This window comes from Camelus ferus, chromosome 12, assembly GCF_009834535.1.
Source record: "Camelus ferus isolate YT-003-E chromosome 12, BCGSAC_Cfer_1.0, whole genome shotgun sequence".
Classification (NCBI taxonomy): domain Eukaryota; kingdom Metazoa; phylum Chordata; class Mammalia; order Artiodactyla; family Camelidae; genus Camelus; species Camelus ferus.
In genome coordinates this window covers 20,781,984-20,804,997 of record NC_045707.1, presented here as the reverse complement: position 1 = coordinate 20,804,997, position 23,014 = coordinate 20,781,984, and the positions used below count along the sequence as shown (strand labels likewise).

General features: G+C 39.3%; 1 protein-coding gene across 1 annotated transcript in view; it reads left to right on the top strand.

Annotated features, from left to right (window-relative positions):
- LOC102508382 (17-beta-hydroxysteroid dehydrogenase type 6) overlaps positions 1–23,014 on the top strand; it is a 146,799-nt gene that overhangs the window by 716 nt on the left and 123,069 nt on the right. The gene's annotated exons all lie outside the window — the stretch shown is intronic.

Here is a 23,014-nt window from a genome sequence, read left to right as displayed (position 1 = left end):
AAAAACCGATGAATGTGCTGCTTCAGAAGGTAACATTCGTTAATTACTGGCTTAAAAATTTTTGTTTGCAAGAGAGCTGTATCCTGCTCATGTTTACTTATTCTGTATCCTGTTCCTGTTTACCTACCATTTAATTTGCCAAGATTCTGTGTTACTTGTGGAGTTGTGCCCTGAATGGCTTACTTGGAATTCAGGAGGGAATACAGGCCCTCTGTCTCAGTGAGTGGGAGGCGGGGAGCAGCCCAGGTTTGATTCAAAGGTAATTCTTTGAAGAGGAGTTGGAATCCTCGCTTTTAGGGGAGGCCTAAATAAACTTCACTGATCGGTCTTATTCAGTATCTATAATGTATTTTAAGGCATTTTCCCCTTTGGCTTTTTCATGAATAGTTACTTTGATCTACTATACACCAAATAATTTTATATATACCCACACACACACGTAAACATACAGCATTGAATTTTTCAGTGAAATACCATTCCAGTCAATGAGTTCTTTTATTACTTTTCACAGAACAGTGATTCTCTAATTTAAAATTTCTTTAATTTTAAAATTGGGGGCAGGATTCTAAAAGATGTAAAATCTAAATAAGTCCGCCAAAAGTTTTCTCAACCTTTGTTAAATTATAAACTCCTTCTGAATGCAGAGTATCAATGAGGTGGTTAAACAGCCAATCAACCACATGCTCTGGAATCCACTGAGTTTCATATAAACTTAGAATCCTCTTCTCAAGCTTTTGTTGTAGGACAGTTACCTTTTAGCAATAGCCTTTGGGGGGAGGGTGGGGGTGGTATAGCTCAAGTGAGAGCTTGCTTAGCATGCGTGAGGTCCTGGGTTCAATCCCCACTACCTCCTCCAAAAATAAATAAATAAGCCTAATTACTCCCCTTCCACACAAAAAAAAGCAAAAACAAATTAAGGAGAAAAAATTTTAATGCGTTTTGAATACTTCAGTAACTAACTACTGAGATGAATTTACTAGGCTCTTCCCTTCATTTCACCTTATGGCAAAGCTTTAGTATTTACCAGAAAAAGGATTTATTTTTCAATTTAAAAGTAGTACTAGATCATGATCAATAAAGAAAGAAAATCCAATAGTACAGAACTGTAAATGGAAAAAGGAAAAGACTCCAAAACATTTCCCCAGAGAATCACTGCTGTTAATATTTTCTGTAGCCTCTCGAAATTTTTCTCAAATAGGACATTTAGCATAATTAAATTTGGTAATGTTAGCCATAGTTGTGAACCAGTGTTTTGTAAGAAGTTATTTTACAATTTCTCTGTAACCTAGTTATTATCCATCATGAGAAAATGCTGGCAGATCTTTCACTTTGCACAGCAAACTTTATTCTGCTAATGGCAGGCAAAACAGAAATTCCATGCTTGTTCTCCTTTGACTATGCCTATAGTTTGTGTTCACAGCTAACTAATGAATCAACTGCCTTGTCCTTATACCCACCTCTAAGGTCAGTGTCCCATCCTAGATTTTCCAGAGAAATATTTCCCATGTAATTTACTCCTCAATTATGTCATTCATGGAGATCAGTGCTTCAGGTAGGACGTAAATCCTTATTAAAATGGGTGTGGTCATTGCTTTTAGGAAAGCCCCTGAAAAAGTACCTTCCATACCTACTACAGATGCGAATTTGCCAGTACCTGTGCTCTCAGCTTTAGAATTAGTTATTTATTCCTTAAATTCAAATGATGTAGTAATCAAAAATTGAGAGACCCTCAACGTGTTTGTTACACCCTGTGTGTACACTCAGGTCATCAAAAGATACCCTTCATTTGTCTCTCTTGTGTTTTCTTTCCTCTGGAAAATGGACATTCATTTATAAGATAGAAACATAGACCTTATACTTAAATGTTCTGTGTATAAATATAATCTCACTTCTAGGCCTATAATACTATGGTTTTGACTATTCAATGACTCTGTGCCATCAGTAAGACTATTTTCAAAAGGGGAAAAAAAAAGTCTGGATAACTTCTTCAGTAAAAACATCAGGGAGCGCCCCCCCCCACCAAATATTAATTAATTACAAAAGTAGAAGTAATACCTTGCAGTGGAACAACCTGGCAGTCACCAGCTAAAACAAGTGATCAAGGTTAACATCACCAGCAGTGATATATTAACATCCTGTACCTGCTGACATTATGCATTAAAAAGAACACATCCCAAATCCTTAACTTCAGTATAATCATGAGAAAACAGGAGTCAAACCCAAACCGAAGATATTCTACAAAATACCTGGCCAGGTATCTTCAAAGGTGTGAGGGTTCTGAAAGTCAAGGCGAGTCCAAAGAACTGTCAGATTGGGGATAAAAGGGGCACAACCTACTACAGTGCTGATCTCAGTTTTGATATCAGCATTAGGGGAAAACCGGGTGAAGGGTATACAGGAACAGAAATATTAAAAACGATCAAGGAGATTTGGGATTCAAGTAGAAAGCAAATGCTTACTTGGAAATCAGGCCAGGAGAAAGATGCATAACGCCCTTCTAGGACTCAGCCCTCTCACAGCTGTAGGGTCGTGCCTCCTAGTATCGTAACTAGCAGTTTATCTACGTTGTCCCATTAGACAGTGAAATCATATAGGACAAGAACATTCTTAATTATCTTTGTATTTCCAGCACCTAGCCTAGTGCTTAACAGGTAATAGGGCTCAGTTGGTAAATTAATTGGTTTTTTAATTGAAATACAGTAGTTACAATGTGTCAATTTCTGGTATAGAGCACAATGTCCCCGTCATGCATACACATAAATTAATTCTTTAAGAAAAATATTCCACTCAGAGAAGAGTGTAACTTGATTGAATGATCAAATTTGTTACTTTTATGCCCTCTGTTTTCTTAAAGATTTTTCCCTCATGTTATCCCTTAAGATTTGTCTTGTCTATAAGCAGACCTTCCTTAACCTGTGATATCTGATAAGTCAATTTCCAGATTGGTAATAATATGGATATCAAGGCATATGGGTCTCTGCTTCACACCAAACTGGTAATCTGGTGTATATCAACCAAGGTATGACATTAAAATAGTTAATATTAACTAGCTTTTGCTTCAGAAATAGTTTATATTCTGGTTTCATGTGTAGAAATATACTGGCTGAAAATCCCTGACTTACTGGGAGGGATTTGTTTTTTCATAGTAAACAAAACCATTTATTTGTAAATAACAATTTCCTTATGAACCAAGAGATTTATAACTAATTTTTGATGACAGTGTCACAGAGTCTCAACAGATTTTACATGTGTCAAGCATAGACATTCTCTCAGTTACAACCGTTTGATTTTGGAATCTCAGGTACATTCAAAGAATGGATTACACCTGACTTTTCCTGTTACTTTCCTACTGGCCACCGTCTATAGACTATTCTGTCCCGTGCCCACATTGCCCTAGACTGAAACCACTGCTTTGTACCTGATGAGGGAATTGTATAAACCTGAATCCCTGGTCCCATAATACCTACTGTAGATTAGAGTCTGAAATGTGCTGATTATCAGAATATTTATAAAATGGGAGAAAAAATAAAGTATTCCAAACTCATAGGGTAGCTGTGAGGATAAGGGAGAAAATAGTTACAAATATGACATAAGTAATATTGACCCAGGGCTATCACCCTTCTCTACGTATATTTTTTCTCTTAGTTTTTAAAATGAACATTTTAAACCATTTCCTCTTTCTGATTTTTACTTACAACAATGAAAATAGAAACACCTGCTGCATAGGATTATTTTGATGATTAAATGGAATAACATGTAGATTCCTAGTATTCTTCCTGACATAGAGTGGATGGTTAATAAATGCATAATTAGTATTAACATCCTGATGGCACTGTGTGCCGTGAAGGGTGGAGAGTTTACATATGTTGTTTCCAATGCCGGTAACCAACACTTAAAAGTTAAACAGTATTTCTGATGCTTTTATTCAACACTCCCCGTTTATTCTTGAAGAAACTGAAGTTGAGGAGAGGAAATGACTTGCCCAAGACCACACAGCTAGTAATGAAACAGTACCCAGTCCCATTGTGTACTTTATTTCATATTCCATCAAGTAGAAAGTTTACATTACAACAGATTTTCTTCCTGCCTTCTCTAAGTAAAGACTTGGTATTTCAGTTATCTTGAGGATTTTTATAAATTTTCTATGGATTTGGAAATTTAAAAAATTTTTCCTAGCAACCTTATAACCTAGAAGGTTATAAGTACAATAATGTCATTTGGAAATTGTTCCAAATTCCAAACAAATTACTTTCCAGTGAGGTTTTTGGATAAAACTTGTTTCTAAATTGGGAGCTGCCTAGGTCATACTAAAGTTGTAGGAGAATTCTAAATTCTGTTATACTGAAAATATCTTTTTTAAAAATTATAGTATTACTGATCTATTTCCAAGCCTTACCACATAAACTTCTCTTTTAAAATGTGTTCTATCCTGCCACTCTCCTGCCATTTTAAAATTCCTGCTACCGGGATTATTTTGCCAAAGTTAGAGTGGTCTGAGTGAGGTAGCCGAAGGAGATTGTCTACTCAATGGGAAGGTCAGTTTTTGCTCAGAGAAGGGCATGTGGTTCACAGAACTTCAGAAATCAAGGAATAAAGACAGCTTCTTAACGAAGAGCTATGAACTCAAATTGCTTTTTACTCCCTCAAAGGATATCTTGCTCTATGCCAGTATATGTGACAGCTATCAAGAATGTCTTGAAACGCAAAATTAGTTGCTTTGTCCTTTTTGTCATCAAACTGCATTTTGAATCAAAGTAGAGAGACTTTTTCTGCTTGCCTGTAAATATTTTTATCAGCTTTCGAAAACCAAAACACAGAAGAATGTCATGGCAGATAATCTCATATTTCATTCAAAAGCAAGGCCACCCACCCCAGTTACCCTGATTATCCTTTCCTAATGAATACATCCTATGTTTACCAACTTTCTTCTTATGTCTACTTCAGTGAATTTTAAAAAATGAATTTATTGTCTCTATTGTCTTCTAATTGCTTTGGCTGTGGGAAATTGGCCTATTAGATTGCACTTCCTTGTTAGAAAAGTGAATTCACTGGCCCCATCCCATATCTATTGAATCGGAACCCCTGGGGGTGGTACCCAACAATCTAGTTTAACAAGCCTTCCAGGAGATCGATAGAAACCGTTTGAGAAACACTGGTGTACGAGAAATGTGTGCTGTTTACTTAATGGATAGGCAGACATGGAGGTGACGGAATATATCAAATAAGAAAATAAGCAGTGACTTTGATTCTAAACAGATACAGAACAAGAACAGCTGTGAATGAGACTCGCCGACTGGTTCTATTCAGATACATAAGAACTGTCCCTCTAGCTTGATTTCCACAGGCTTACTTTAGTGGAAAACCCCAAGTACATTTGCTGTGGGCAGATCTGTAAATTCTTCAGCATATGGGAAATTGTAGAGAAGGAAACAGGATTGGCCACTGCCTGCTAATCACCGCCCAGGCTGAATTACCCAAAAGGCCGTCCGTCTATGCACATGTTTCTATCAGGTGCCAAGCAGGGGCAGGAAAAACAGTAATCTATAAATATACTTACATATCAAGTACATTTATATAAATATAGATTTTTATATAAATAAACATGTGTAATATATATTTTTTAAATCTTCATTTTTGGTGATGTCTTCTAAAAAGTACCAAAGTGGTCATTATTAGAAAAAGCAAAACATTTTTGGCCATCCTTATATTTGATGTATGGTTTTGTACTGTTTTCAGTTTGATTGCTGGGACTAGAGCACTAGATGTAATTTTTTGATGCCCAAGGCTTCATAGGGTTTTCCTGTGGCTCAGAATTCTCCACTTGCATGTCTCCCAGGTACCTCAAAATAAACATCACAAATAAAATTCATGCCCATGGCTCTGCTTCTCCTCCTCCTGAGACGATAGTCTCAGTGGATGACATCAGGACCCAGTCTAGAAACCTGGGAGGTAGCCTCTGTTTCTTCCCCTTTGTCACCTTCCCATATGGGTCTGAGCCAGTTTTGATTCTGCCTTCCAGATACCTCCCAAGTCTTTCTCCCCTTGACTGTCCCATAGCTACTAATTTTACTTAGATCTTCGTTACTCTATATTCAGACTTCTCAGCAGTTCCTTGCTGGTGCTCAGGTGGAGCCATCTTCCACACAACAGCTTTACTTCCTTCCATTTTAAACTCTTCACTTGGCCATTTGGTTAAAGACCTCACCATGAGCCTTCGCGATCTGGCCCTGATTACCCTTCTGTCGCAGGTTAACCTTTCCTCCATCCCAGCAACTCTATGCTGCAGCCTTACTCGTTACTTGTCATTTCTAGGATGTGATGTCCTTGTCCCCCACCCTCTTGTCTGAACAGGCCATTTCGTTTTGCCTGAAACACTGCAAGCCCTTTCCCTGCCCCTACGCCCGCACCCTGTGGCTAATTCCTAAATTTTTTTCTATCCCTCACATCCTTTCAGCAGTTAAGGGCTTCCTTCTCTATATTCCCAAAACACCTTTACATAACTCTCGCAATAATTATAGCTCATCATATTGTGTCAAAATTATCTGATTCCTTCCATGTAAGATAATTGAAGAAGGGGGGCTGTTTCTTTTTTCGCTTTGAATCTACAATATTTAACCATATATTCCATGTATTAAATACAGGTTTAATAAATGAGTAAAAGACTATGGCAAAGAGGGACTGGCAACAATAAATGTCTCACTTAAAGGCCAAATTAGAAGGTTTTATAGTACGTTCTAGAATAAAAGAAGATGGAGGTAAAAGGTTCATAAACCTAGGCCAGTATCTATAGGGTCCTAGTTTTGGTGTCCAGGAGTTACCAGGTTTGATATAAATGTCCTCAGTATGCAAATCAGGTGATTACAATATTTAATATTACAATATTAAAAAGCATTTTATTTAATATGTCTGGAAAACAAAACTGCATCCTAAATTTGAATATAAAGGTATTTTGAATGCCTCTATACTTAACCCCTTTGGCCTTTCTATTAAGTTATAAAAAATACGTGAGTGTAAAAGTTGATAAATAAAAATCTCAGTTAAAATAGAGTTGGGAGCCTAGAAGGGGAAGCTGTCATAGTCTACGACAATGGCCAAGCCCAAGAGAAGGAGGACTTCCTCTGCTTGCCGGGCAAGAGCCCTGCTAATGAGACACTGTCACATCTCAGCCAGTGCAAAGCCGCTGTGTTTCAGAACTCTCGATTCCTCCAGGGGGCTCCTGTTTACTGTAGCCTTCCCAACTTCCATGCCCACTCTTGAAAAGAAGGGAGAGGGGTTGTTGACAACTTGCCATGGTTGCAGACTTGGAATTGCAATTCTTTGCTGATCTTGAATAAAACCTTTCCTTCCCTTTTCTTTTTTTCCTGGAGAAATAACTGGCAGCTTATTTATTTTAGGTCAACATGGGAGATGTCTGTTGTTACTGAACTTTCAATTTGAAATTCAGGATCAATTTTCATAAATCTTGTGATTTTTCATGAATACTATCCTTCTTCTGTCTGACAATAACTGTGTTATCCAACAATGTTTTCTTTCCTAGCACGTGCTTGGTTTTCATTGTTTTGCTATTGTTCCTGAAAGCAATAGAAAAATATTTCCAGAAACTACCGAAGTTTGTAAAACATGACAGTTAAAAATCAACTTAGTTTTTTTAAAAACTGACTTAAGTTCGCAAATGTAGTAGGATGACAAGTCTGAAGAAGCTTATTAGCAATTAGTGTTTGTATGTATCAAAGCACATACAATTCTGTGCTTTTTCAGCAGTGAGGCTCATCAATATTAGGTACTGGAACTTTGTAAAATAATTCAGAATTTTCTATCATTGAGATATTCTAGAATAACATACGTAAAATGCACACTGTAGGCATTTAATAAGTGGTAGCTATTGTTTTTACTAAAAGCTCCCTCTGTGAAATGCAGCTAGGAGCTTGTTTCTAGCCTCTAAACATACCAAGAACCACCCACCACCACCCCATAACAGGTGGATAAGATTTAAACTGTAATTATGCAGTCAGAGATGGCTACTCATTCCTCATTATTTCTGCCAGAAAAAGACTTTACAATTAGATTTCCACAAAAATATGAAAATATCACTCATTTCTTTCCCATAAAGGAAAAGCTAGAGAACGTTTGTATCCTCTGCTGATCTTCTCGCTACCTTTCTCTCTCTCTCTCTCTCTCTTTTTCTTTCTTTCTTTTTTTTTTTTTTTCATTCTGAGTACCTTCTGCATCATAGCAGGAGCTGGACATTCAAAATCTGAAAGTCAAAGTGTTCCTTTTACTATGTCCCAGTTCCACATTTCAATTCAGCAGCTTACATCACCTTTTCTGTCTCAACTACCCTGAGAAGCCTTTTAAATAAAGTGGTTAATTACCACCTTCTCTCTTCATCTCACTCCATGAAAGGTGTTTTCTGGAAAGGAACTTAGAGGCAAGGCAAGCGTTCATATCTGAGTTAAGTCTTCGAAGCGATGGGAGAAGTGGACCGCAGTTCCTTCTTGAGGCTTCAGTGTTACTTTGCTTGTTTTCTGGAAAGATTCTAATCCCCTAGCTGAACTAGATTCACAGAGAAGTATAGATGCATTCATTCCAAAAGCACATGCAAGTAATCTGGGGCTGTGTGTAACTACAGATCTCTGATTTTTATCTCTTGATATATGTTATTGGGAATCAAAACATTCACTTTTAACCTTAAAAAATTTCTCTTTAGTGCAAGATTAGTATTTGGCAAAGTCACTCTTCCTCCTTATGCACGGTGGGGAAAGGACAAGGGAATTTTGAAAAAAAATTTTTTTTCCCAACATTTACTGATTTTTCAAATAAACAAGTACTGGGTTTTTAAAAGACTTTTTTATCTGTGATTTTAAGGAATTCTTTTGAAAAGTCTACATGTAGTGCTATGCCCATTGCTCCTCCTTTTACAAATTCTTTTAAATGTTTTAATTTATCAAGCCAGACTGGTTCTTTTCCCATGATTTTAGAGAAAAAGGGATGAGGTTCTATTCTGCAAAAATTATGTCCTGAGCATCCTCTGTGTCAGGAAAGCTCACTGTTCTAACATTGGATTTCCCATTCCTCTCCTTCCTGGAGCTCTTTGTCCATTCCCTCCTGTCCTGTGGGACAGTGTTGGGTTTTTCCTTGCTTTCAGGGCTCTCTCTATTATTCCAATTGCTGTCCCACCACTTTCATGGTAGAAACATTTTCCCTTGAAAACACATATCTGCTTCTTTGTTTGTTTTAGCTTGGGGGTCTGTAAGAAAGTCTTCACTGCTTAGTCAGCTGTCCAGGTCCAGGTCTGGATTAAAGCAGGATGACAGACCATAATAGGCAGCAGCTAACTCTTTAAGGCCACGCTCAAAGAAAGAGCACGTACAACAACAGCCTGGCAAAAACTCTGCGTGGTCGGTCAGCTTTTCTACAGAAACAAAACAAAGGCGTTTCTGGCTCTGATATGCCATTTTGCTTGTTAGAAGGCAAAAAAAAAATTGCAATGTTCGACCAAAGGAGATAGTATCACGCTCTTAAATAACCACTGTGTTCCTTTGAATTGGCCACTGCAAACATTTGTCATGTCAGAGCACTCCTGAGAAGAATTACTGGTTTGTGTAGTCTATTGGTGACAAGGAACAAAACATAATTTTGAATTGTAGACCATTTGGCTGCCTTCAATTACAAAGAGCGAAGCCTACGGAATCCTGGGTTATTTTTTTAAAGTTTCCTGTCAGCAACTAGATTAAACTAAATATGCATCAACGTTTTGGTCCAGGAGACAGTTGTGCCTGTTTTTCTTTTGTTAGTTGGAAAAATACGGAGCCTTAATAGAGGGTACAGTTGAAAACAAACAGGTCCTATCTTTGCCCCAGAGAATGCCAGAAACAAAAGTTGTGCAAGAAGCCAGGTTTACTTTCTACGCCTTCTCCCTAATTGTACCACGTCTCTCCCCAGAGACCACTCTAAACACTGTGCTTGAAGATTAGCCTTTCCCAGGCTTTTGCCCTCTCGTGCTTCCCTATTATTCAAACATTCGTCTCAAGTCTTTCTTCCTCTTTCCTGAAGCCCAGCCATCTGAGTCCTGTGCCCTGCTGATGGATTGGGTCACCAACTCTCTGCTCTTCTAGTCGGGAAAGAAAGTCATGAGCCATCTTCTCAGGCCTGGAAATGTATATCCAGTATCTATTTGAACAATAATGTATGGTTGACTAACCGTATCTCACAGAGCGTGATTGAAATGCAGCCTTATTTCTGTCTCCCACAGTTCTTTAGAACTGATTAGGGAGAGAGGCGGGCTCATTTCCCCTGATCTTTATTAAGGAAAATTATTAAAAACTTGGAACTAAGGCAAGAGACTGGCTAAATGTTCTTTCTGTACCATATTGGAGCATTGTCTCCCAGGTCCACCCAGGGATTACTTAATTTTCTAGGGGAATATGCCATGGTTTGTTATTGTTAATGAGGGCCCACATTTTGTGAGGTTACATGTTAACTTTTAGATTTTTGCCCAATTGAGATGCAAATGATTTCTGATAGACAAAAATTACCCAAAGGTTACATATGGTTGTATTGCCCTGGAGGAGTTTAGCCATTTTAGTTTCTAATCTCTCAGTCTTCCAATATTCTATCCCTTATTCAATTCCCACAAATATTTAGTTTCTCAGATGCTCGTTGAACCAGCATTAATATCCCTCTGGCTCTCACCCATGAGTTAAATACATGTTGACGTGTTTATTCCATGGTTACAGAAGAGTCATGTTTTTATCTTTTGAAAATTAGACTTGCCCATCCTAAATGAAGTCTTAGGCAGGCATATCTTTTCTGTGGTCACTCAGAAAATAAAACTCCCGTGGTCACTTTTAGTAAAAACAGTTTCATCTCAGGAACTAGAATGTCCCATCTTGTTTAATTATCAAAACTCTGGACCCCTCTCCTCCAGCCCAGGCCTGCCTCGGGATGGAGGTCTGCAGTGGGTAAAGGGAGTGTGTTTCTCTGGCTCCATTGTTTTTCTACTCATCAGATGCATTGCAGTTTTGGGCCCCACCAGGGTCAAAGGTGAGTGGGGTATATGGAAAGAGATTAGGCAGTCCTCCAGGGCTTGCTTGGCTCAGTGGCTTCATACTTTGTACCCGAGGATAACAGTTCATGCTGAACACATCTCTGTGGAGTCCTCTGCAGCAGGACCCTTGAGCTGGGCAGAAGAGAATTTGCTGGATTCCTTCATCAGACCCTGGGCAACCAGGAGATCTGTAACCCAGCTGAACCCTATGGGGCTTCCTGGGAGAGACCCCTCCCCCATTCATATTCTCTGCTTTAACTCCTCTCTAAAAAACCTAGGTAACAGTATCTGATGCAGACTTCCTGAGTTGTTTTACAGATGAGACAACCCCCACCAAATGGAAGATGTTAATGTTAAGATGGCCATGAGCACAAAGTCCCCAAAGGAGCCTGAGGATTAATAAGGATCCTCCTGGAGCCTGGGGACTGACAGTGTTAACCCCGCTGATGCTGCCCTGTGCCCTCACCATCAACCAGTCAGAGAACTGTGCATGAGATGATCACATACCCTCAACCCCCACCTTCCTCACCTGGCCTTGAAAACTGCTTTGCTGAAACCCACTGGGGAGTCTGAGCGTTTTGAGCACTGGATGCCCCAGACTCCTTGCTTGGCGCCCTGCAATAAACACTGCACATGTTTTGCCTTCACCACAGCTTGGTGTCAGATTGGCTTTACTGCATACAGGTGGGTGGACCCAAGTTTAGTTTGGTAATAGATCCACCTCGGTTTCTTTCTAGAAAAGATCTCAGTCCACTCCAGATGGCTCTATTGGGCAAGACCATTGGTCCCTGAGAATGTGGGTACTCCTACAAGAGCAGTCCTCTCCTGCCTCCCTAAGTAGTTGGCATCTGCTCTCAGTGTTTAGATTTCCCAGGGGGGACCCAGGCCCCTGTCTAGAAGCACTTTAAGTTTCCTCACATGTGAACCAGGCACTACTACTCTGTGTCTCCAGATTTAGAGAACAGTTTTCTGAGTGGTTGTCTGTAAGCTTGTGGAAAGTTTACACCTCCATTCAAAGCGGAAGGGGAGGTCAAGGCTTCTGGCCTCTCCAGAGCAATCTCTTCACCAGTTCAATCCTGCCCACTCTCTAAGTTCTTTATATGTGTTCAATTGACTGAGGGGATCAAGGGCTGAGGAGTAATTTCTCAGATTTATTTCTTTTGTAAATCTGCACATGGCATGGGGAGGCGGGGTACCATCTCAGACTTTCTTTGTTGCTCTGATTATTGCCTCAGTCAGATGGAGTTAGAAAGAATCTCATTCTAATTTCCTGTTTCATTTACACTTAAGTTTATTGAAAACAAGCAAACACAGGAGGGACGTCTCTCCCTGTCAGGGGGGTTATTGGGATTGGAACACACCAAACAAGCAGTTACCCACTCAGTCAAGGAATAAAGTTGGATTTGAAATAAAGGCAGATGCTTCATGAATATGGCTGTTTTTCAACAAAAGGCAAAAATTTTCCTTCACACACATATGATGAATATATGTGTACATTAAAAATCCACGTTAGTCATGGGCTTGGGGTGGTACCTGCAACTCTGCCTCCATCTCCTTAACTTTCCTTTGATTTTGTTGACTGATTGTGCTAAGTGCTGGGGTACACAGTGGTGAACTAAACAATCATGGCCCCAACTTTCTAGAAGCTCTAGGAGACCCTGAGTGTGTGTCAGATTTGGTCACATTCTCGTGTCCTCTTCCTCTTCACTCATCTTTCACTTAGAGAGTCCTCTTAAGGGACTAGAATGGGTTTTCACAAAGTTCTGACTTTTTTCCCCAACACACCCCTGCCTCTCGTCATGTTGTATTTTCTTTGGAACTATGACTCACATACTGGACTAACCCTAAAAATGATTATATTTTTATATTCCTTCCCATCCTTGGGATTATATTGGAAAAACATTCACTTTGGAATTAGACCTGGATTTGAAGACCAACTGTTTCATTCATTATTAGCTTTACGACTTGGGAAACTTAATCTCTCTGAAACTTGGTTTTTTTATCCACTTGTAGGATTAAACACTGTCCAGCTGAAGTTGTTTTATTAACTGAGGTAATGTCTTCAGAGTGCTGACATGAAATAAATGTTCCCGAAGTGAATCCCCCTAGGAGCTTCCTTTCTCTTCATCCTGTTTTGGGGGGACCTCTCCCAGTTCGAGTGCAGGACTGAAGTTTCCAATTTTTTGGTTTTAAGAACATATGTTCTTAAAAGTAAAAGTCATTTCTTTGTATTTACCACTTAGAGTATGAGGTTATCCACTCTTGCTTTACACAGTAGGATAACAGCTATGCCTTTTAGTCACATTTTAAATAACTCCCTAAACAACTGCGCCACCTCACAGACACAGGCCAGACTACTGTGTTTCTTCTCATCCATTCTCCTACTGTACCTCTTCCCCTGATTATTTAGGATGCTTGTGAAGACCCACAGATCTTTAGAGATCATTAACTTGCTTCTTAGAATGGGGCAAATAATATACTTAGCTGTTAATCACAAAGTTAGTCCAGGATTTGCTCAACAAGCACTTCATGTGTGATCATTTATGACCAGTCAATCACTGACTAAGTGGTATTTCTGAAGGGGAGCTAGAAAGTGCTGTGAGAGTCATGGGGCATCGTTTTAATGACATGAAACTTGATTGCTTCAGTGCTTCCTAGTTTCAGCTCCCAATCACCATCAGACTCATGGATTCTTAAGTTTCACCAGAGCCCTAGATTAACATCAAATTGATCCAGTTTTTCCTCCTGTCAATCATTTCTTATTCTCCACTCAACTCACCAAGAGTCACTTAGCATTTCACGTGGGAAGAGCAGGATTCCTGTACTCACCACAGGACTGACAAGCGGTCAGTGCCCTTGGATACTACTCAGAACCACCAGTCGCTGCAACGATGATTGTAACTATTCTCACTCGCCCTTGGCAGAAACCAGATAGAAAGGCAAATGGACAGCTGTCAAAAGCATTAGAACCCATCAAGGGTCAACCTGATGTTTGATTTGTCTAACTGATTTTTTTAAAAAATCACTGAAACCTTTTTTTTTTTAAAAATGAATGTATAAGAATCATCTCAAATAAAGCCAATAAAAGATGTCTGGTTGAAGCAAGGTTGAGGGATCTAGCACTCTACTCACTCAGCCCCTCCTTATCTGAGTTATTTCTGAAGACTCCACATGCTGTGCTGGTCACATTCTGAATAACACTAACCCAGGTCAACCTCTTCATTTTGCAGAAGAGGGGACTGAGGCCCAGAGATACGAAAAAACTCTCTAGATCAAGTAGTGATTAGTGACAAATTTTATTCAAACTCAATTCAGGGTTTTGTGTGTGTGTGTGTGTGTGTGAGTGTGATTTATACCATTCTGCCACTTTGCATAATGGCTAAAGAGTGCGACTGGTCCAGGACTAGGGTGAGGCAAGTAAGGTGTCTAGGGTGTAAAATTTAAGGAAGCACTACCTTTTGGGTCTGGACAAGTGCTAACTTTGCACTTGCAGTGCCTTGAGAGGGAACGCTTCCTTAAATTTTGTGCCCTGGCTGTCTTGTTTGCCTTCCCAATCCCAATCCTGCCTCTGCACGTTCCTTATGCCACATGAACCCTCTGCCTCTTGCTTCTTACCCTTTTCTCTTTGTCTTCCCCATTAGACTATGAATCTTGGAGATCAAAGACAGTGTCTTCACCCTTATGTTCCTGGGGTTTGATTTAGTACATGGCAATTAATGGGTACTCAATAGTGTCTATTGAATGGATAGGTGGGTCTAAATTCTTTTATGAAGGTTTTCTCTGCACCTCAAATCTACTCGGATTCCTACATCCTCTTAATTCATAACACATTATCTAAGTAACTCAATTCACATTTAATCATGTATGCTGACATAACTTTTATGTTCATGGAACTCTTATGCAGTAATTTAATTTTCTAATACTCTGTCTCTATGCCCAATTAGTTAAGAGCAAAAACCAATGTGTATTCTTTGAATTCTCTGAGCAGCTAGCATAGGACTCTGCACGTTGGAGACATGCAGCAAATGGTAATTTAATAAATTAATTAATGGTAATAAACAAGTGGCATTTTTTTTTTCAGTTGAAAACAGAGTTTATAAAATTTGGGAATGGTTTTTAGGTCCTAACTTGCCTGCTAATGTAGCTGAGTGACTGCATAAATCATTTCACCTCTTTGCCCTTAGTTCCTTTATATGTAAAATGAGGCAGTGACTGGAGTGATTCTGACGATAACTACAGCTCTACCATCCTGAGAGTCTATGAATTGTGAAATATATTTATACAGAATGTCATGCTGCTATGAATCCACTGGTCATTCTAGCAGGAATTGGCTAAATGTAGTTGATGGCCCAAGTTTAAGTGTTCAGAGAGTCCTGAAGTTATGACCAGATTGTGTGTCAAAAATTAATTTGTAACATACTAAGTGTTTTATGGTTGAACTAGTTTCTGTGGTCTAGCCCAAAATTAAACACCTTGTATATAGAACTAATAATATTCCAAGTATGTATATTCACATATAGTGTTATTTCTATGGGAAAGTGCATTCATAATTCTAACGAGGAGCTTCAAGAACCAAGCTCCCCAGATTACTGCATGGAAAAGAAGGAGAATAAGAGACTAAAAAGGGATACTATTTTCCTAAGACTTTGATCGCAATACCTGAAAAAAAATCAGACATTGTACCTTCAGACTTCTATCTTGATCCAGAAGGTCATTAACATATAATAAGGTCAAATTGAGTTTTTTATTATTTCAAGAAGGTGAAACAGGTCTTTTAAAATAGCTAATTATATGATTATTTTCTCATATAACTATTTTCAGTATTTACTTCTGTCAAACAAATACAAGGCAGAAAATGGCCTGTTAAAAATGCTTTAAAAAAATATAAGTAATCTTCCAAGAGACTCCTGGAAAGGATTTTACTCCTTCCTTCTTTGCCTTTCCCACAATATTTAAAAATTTTTTTCAATTATTCTTTTTTTTTGAGCCATTTTTTAATAATTGCACATTTTTATTATTTTTTTTTTATTTTGGGGGGGAGATAATTAGGTTTTTATTTATTTATTTTTGATGGCGATACTGGGGATTGAACCCAGGATCTTGTGCATGCTAGACAGGCACTCTACTACTGAGCTATACCCTCCTCCCCCAATTTAATTCAAGTGGCATTATTAAAAAGCCATGGAAATCCTGTAGGTGACTGATGTCTGTATTTGGTGACTAAATTAATCATGTGATGAAACTTACTTTTTAAGGAAATGTGTACTTCCATGAGGAATTATTTGGTGGCCCCATGAAGGCCCCATGTCATCCTGGAATTCATCTTTCAGAGTCATGGTCTAGGCAATTCAATTCATGACAAGGAACCAACCTCGAACGTATGTTGTCATTTCTCCCCTAACTCCCCTTTTATCTAGGTCCTCATTCACTTAGTGAATTATCGCTGGGTGTGGAGAAGAGTGCAAGGCTCCGTGTTAGATCTGGCAACTGTACTAATTCACATGGCTATCGGTACTGGTCTCTTAGATGCTATTTCCATCTATTCTTGTTGATCACAGTGGGCCGGTTAATCTTTCTTGAAAACGATTTCATTAGTCTTTAGTTTTACCCATTGTCAATAGATCTGAACATTTCAGCTCATCTTTCAAAGTCCCCTCCACCCCCATCATCAGGCTTCTCCGTGTCTGTTCAACATCATTTCTGCCATCTTGCGGCCCTTTGGCCCCAGTCTGTAGTAGCTAGTTAGTCTGACCAAGGGGATCTTTTCAAACCTCTTCCATCATTCCTTGCACTGGAACTTTGTGAGAGACAGTGAGGAGATGGGCCGTGTCCTCTAGTGCCTGACCCCCTTCTCCCTTATTCCCAACTCCTCCATTGCCTAAGCACTTACCACGGGGCATGTGCAATACAACAAACATAATAACAACATCTTCCATTATGGAGTGCTTACTATGTCAGGCACTAAATTATTTTACATGCGTCATCTCTGCTTAACAGATCTCTGCCAAAACAATGACACAATAAGGCAGATACAGGTATTGTTTTCTCCATGTTACAAATGAGAAAATCAAGGCTCAAAGAATTGAGAGATTTGCACAAAGTCATCCAGCTAGTGAATGCGAGAGCCAGGTATTGGAGGAGGTCTTTGAGAGGATGTGACCACTGGTTGACCCACGAGCTGGAAGCTGGACAAGGAGAATTGGAGAACCAGCCCCTCCCCCATCCTTGGAATATAGCATCCACTTGCCTTCCCCACACTAGAAGCTGACCAAAGGACACAGCTTTGAGGTAGTAATGTGTTGTTGAGACCAGGATATATGACTAAACCCAGTTAAGATTCTCTCCGAACTTTAATATTCTGGCCAGGGAGTGTGGAGAACTCTGCTCATCTTGCAACACACAAGACAAGCCTGGTGACTAAGTTCCCTTGATTGTTAAACCTGCCACCCACCAATCTCCAATGGTCTGCCTCTTCCTTGTCTTGTCTCTCCTTGCCCTTCGTGTAGGAGGCCAGTCTCTGATTTCACCCAGGAAGCCCCCGAGATTTCTAACCAACGCCAGGATGCAACCAAAGCTTTTTTTTTTAATTTTTTTTTTTTGTTGTTGTTATTATTGGAGTGTAGTTGATTTCCAACAACAAAGCTTTTGGTCTTGACTCTGATACCTTGCTGGTTCCCACAGATGATGGAGCACCATGAGAAATGCAAGGATGTAAAAAAGATCCAGCGTCTGCGCCACACAGTCAACTATTCAGTTCAGTGGATCAGAGATACACACAAATCACTATCCTATAAGACAGTGTGTGAAAATACTGAGAAAAAAAAAAATCAGCCTAAAGTTTCGGAACTGGGAAAGGGCTTCCCAGAAGCTATGATAATTTAGTCTTTGAAAGATAGGTAGCATTTTAATGGGTATCTGAACCATTTAAATTTACTTGTAATTTTATTCTGGCTTTCACTGCTTATTTTATTTTATTTTTATTGGTCTGCACTTCAGTTAGAGAAGTTCTTTTAAAACAAGGTTAACATCTTATGCATCTCTTATTTCCTAATATCACTTAGCACAGTGTTTTTCTCACACAGTAAATGATAAGCTATTTGTGATGTCACCTAAAGATAAAATTTATTCATGAAAACAGTTCAATCAGATTTTCTGCAAGTGAATTTTAGTAAATGCCATTCGCTCTTATGTGTCCTTATGGCAGCCTGTATTTTACTTTCCGTCACATTCACCAACTTTCAAATATGAGTTTCTTGAGAGTCTTCTCTACTAGACTGTAAATCCCCTGAGAACAAGGACTGTGTGTGTGTTGTGTGTGTGAATCCTGGGTGCTCACAACATGTACATGTAGTAGGTGTTCAATTAATATTCGTTGAATGAATAAAACAGACCTCTCAAGAAACTCTTTCTAAAAGGGCTTCCTTCATCTAATGAGCTTAGGAAAAGTTGCCTCTTCTGCCATCCTTTTGGATAAAGCACAGTTGCAAATCAGCAAATGAAATCTCCAATAATCTTGCAGTCAAGAAATCTGCTTAAAATTGATTATGTCGTTGCTTAAATAAAATTGACTGTGAAGAGCCACACCTCCCCTCTTTTCCCTGAGAAACACTTGTTAACATTCTGCGAAATCACTATTGCTCAGACACTCTTAAGAAAGCCATTTGGGGGGTGGGAATCTGAATGTTGTATTTCAAGAAGTGTGCTCTCTTCTTGATCCTTTTCCAGCCTAAGAGACTGTGAATTCTAAAAGGTGGAAACCAGGATGATACCCTCCAGAGGTGGCCTCGTCCTCTGCACAAAGGAGACTGCCCTGTGCTCTGATTCCTCAGTGTATGACAATTGAAGGCTTTTATTCCAAGTAACCTGCCTGATGGAGGATTAGTTTGTCTCCAGTATTCAGCTATGAGCTTCACACTTACTCAAAAGGACTGTGAGAGAACTCTTTCATAGGGCTCACAGAGTCATAATAATAAGGATGAAAGGTTGGACACTATGTCTCTGAAGAAAGGTTAAATAATTGAAGTAACTATTTAGAGGAAACAAAAATCCCAAGGAAGGACAGACCTGATGAAACACAAAGTAGCCTGCTACATGCAGTAGGTCTGTGTGAAGGCTGTGGGGCTTGTCGTCACCATGTGCCTCTGTAAGCCCCGAGGCTGGTCCCATCTAATGTCTCCCTTCAAGTCCAGCGTTCTTTCTGGTTCCAGAACTTATGCCGCTGGTCATTCTCCACCTCTATATCAATATCAAAGCCATACTCACCCCCCTTTTTAGGACTATCATTAAATAAATGCTTCCTGTGTAACAGGCAATGCACCAAGTGCATTTCACATTCATTTACTCCGTAAATATTTTTCAAGTTCCTCCTGTGTGCCAGGCAGACCTGCCCTTGGTGTTTGGAATACATCAATGAATAACACAGACAGAAAATCTTGCCTTGTGGAATTTATATACCAGCAAGCAGGGACAGATAATGAACATAATCAATAAGTAAGTTATGTAGTATGTAGGAAGGTGGTAAATGTTATGAAAAATATAGAGCAGGGAAAGTGGAAATGGGAGGTGAGCTGTAATCTTAAATGGGTTGGTCAGGATGAATTTTACTGAGAAGGCAATATTTGAGCAAAGATATGAAGCCTGGAGCAAGTTAACCATGTGGATATATGGACAAATAACATGTTGACCAGAACAAACAATCAGCTTAGAGGCTCCAAGTCAAGAATGTGTTTGTTGGGTCCAAGAGACAGTAAAGAGGTCAGAGTAGCTGGGTGTTGGGGCTTGAGGATTGACCCTACAGGGCTTTTGGACCATGATGAAGATTTTGACTTTCACTTGGAATGAAATAAGAAGCAGTTGGAGGATCTGACCAGAGGGGTTTCATATATGACTTATATTTTAAAAGGATCAGTCTGGAAAGGGCGATAAGCATGGAATTAGGGTAATGGGTTAGGAGGTGATAACTCCTATATGATAATGCAAATATCCAGAACTCAGGCCAAATACTGACAATGGAGTTAGAATTGATCAGATACTGAATATTTGTTCTGAACACAGAGCAACAGGGTTATCTGGAAGTGCTGTGTGAGGAAGAGGGAAGTCAAGGATGACTTTAAGACTTAATGGCCTCCATTAATCTTTACAGCAAGGTAGGTTATACTATCATCTCTATTTTACAGACGGGGAAACTAAAACTTAGAGAGATAATAACTTTAGATTATTTAGCTGGTAAGTAGCAGAGCTGGGATTTGAACCCAGTGCTGTCTGAGTCCGAAGCCTGGGCTTAACCATAATATAGCATCTATTACTGTGAAATCTGACCTTAGAGCTCCAAGAAACTGATCCCAGGTATGTTTCCTGGTTGCTTAATACCTTTTGGAAAACCAGTTTCCATTAACATGTTTCCATGCCTTAAACCCTAGTTTGTTAGTGACTGTACTCCTGTCCCCTAGCACCTTCTTTTCTTAGAGTCTCCCACTTCTGAAGCCTGTTGCTAACTTTCTTAATCTCCCTGACCACCAGAGCTTCTGTGATCGCCTTGATTTGCTCTACCGTTTTGGACTCAATTTGGACTGCTACTGAAAGGTTTCCCCGTTGGTAAACCTTCATATTCCAGAAGCTATTTTCTAGTATATTTGTCCTCTTAGACCCACTTTATATTCATTGATTCCTGACCACCTAAAAAAGTGAAAACCATGTGATTTTCCACGAGGAGGAGGGGAGTGTGTGATAGAGAAAGCGGTGCTGACTGTGACCCTCTTGGGATCTCTACGTTTTCCCCAGTCATGGTGGGAGAGAAAGGTGTGGCTGTAGCAACCAGGTTGGAGGCCTCCACGCAGGACAATTTCTGATCTGTTTGCTACTGACACCTGGCTTCCAGGAAGTCTTTCCCACGTTTGATTTTCTTTAACCCGAGCAACTTACTGTCTCCTTTTATCTCCCTTTGCAGCTTCAAGCAAACTTGTAATGAGCCAATGGTATTCCTTGAAAACTAGCATTGAAATTCCTCCCATAGAGTAAACTGTCAACATTGGGGGAAATGTGTGATTTGTGCTTAGGGCAGAAGATGAGTTCCCCAGCGGCTGGGGTGTCAGAGGAGGGTCTTCAAGGAGGGTGGAGCTGCCCAGCACAATGGAGAGACAGTGAAGTTCCCGGTTTAGGGGGCAGGAGGAAGTGGGGAGAGGCAGAGATGGACAGAGCAGGACAGAGGAGAGGAAAGATAAAGCCATCCAATTAGAAGAAGGCCATTCAGGGTACAGTATGGCTCCCCACACTTCACCACCACAGTCTACAGTCACCCTCAAAATCTGCTTGTCCCCAGGAGGCTTGATGTCCATGAGGTTTGTTACGCATCGAAAGAAGAGGCTCAGTTTTAGGTTAAGGGTCTTCACGGTGTGATACAGAGGCATCATGTGAAGGAGACAGAACCAAGAGCACAGGAGGCAGGAGACAGCTTTGGGAACCACTGGTCTTGAAATCAAAGGTATTCAAGGCAATTTCCTAAATCTCAGAGGCAAGGAGACTTTCACTATTTCTGTAGTACCTCAAATGATTCTAATCTTCTGTTTATATTCTTATATTAATTTTAGTTTCTCTGCCTGAAAATACTCGAGTTCCAACATTTCTGCATATTGAAATCTTACTCAACTCAAATCCCATCCTTCTGGAAAACTTGATCATTCCAGCATGAAGTGAACTTTCTCTCATCTATTGCCTATATACCCAGTTTTTAAAGTAGATTTTAAGCTTTTGGAAAACAGAGGTTTCTTGAATCTTTAAAATAACTAACTTGTACTAGTCTTCCCTAAGAAGTCTTCTTCCCTTGGCTTGCTGTCCTCTAAAGTAAGTTTGACTCACTCTCCTTTTTAATGGCCACTCATAATTAGTTTATGTAGTTTCATAAATTCAAGTTTATGACAAGTTTGTATCTGATCATTCAAATTTAAGCCCCTTGAAATGAAAATTAAAATCAAAATGAGATAGCGCTATATTTCTATCAGAATTAAAATGACTGACCATGTCAAGTTTTGATGAAGATATAGAGGAACTGGGACTCCTCTATACTGCTCCTGGGAATGCAGAATGATACATACAACCTCTTTGAAAAACAGGTGAGCAGTTTCTTTAAAGGTTAAACATACATCTTCTGATACAGCCATTCCACTCTCAGGTACTTTCTCAAGATAAATGAGATTATATGGCTATATAAAGACTTGCACACAGATATTCATAGCAACCTCACTCATAATAGTCCATAAATGAATTCAATCCACATGGCATCATAAGGTGAAGGAATAAACAAATTATAGTATATCCAGATAATGGATGGACTACCACTGAGCAATGAAAAATAAGCTACTGATACATACAGCCATATGAGTGAATCTCAAAATCATATGCTGATGAAGTAAGCCAGGCATAAAAGAATACATTTTGTATAATTCCATTTATATAAAATTTCAGGAAATGCAAACTAACCTATAGTGACAGAAGACAGAACAATGGTTGCCAGAGAATCAGGAGGAGTAGAGGGGAGGAATTACAAAGGGTCTGGAGGAAAAACTCTTGGTGGTGAAGTATGGGTTCACTGTCTTGATTTTGGAGATGGTTTCAGAGGTGTATACCTATGTCAAAACTTACATTGTGCATTTTAAACACATGCAATTTACTGTATGACAGTTGTACCTCAGAAAGTTAATTAGAAGAATTTTAAGCCCCTTGAAGGCTAAAATCATGACTTTCTTTTAATAGCTCTGTGAAATGCCTGGTAAAAGGCCACATACCCTTTGAGGACTAATTAAATATTTACTGCTAATTTTTTTGACTCAATCATAGTTTAGGAGTTTCCCTAAGATCATAAAACTTCGGTATTTTCCTGACACTGAGAATAGTTCAATAGATTAACATTTATTAAACTTTTTTTGGTTGAATCAACAAAATATGAGAGGTGCTTTTGATGAGTTTATCATC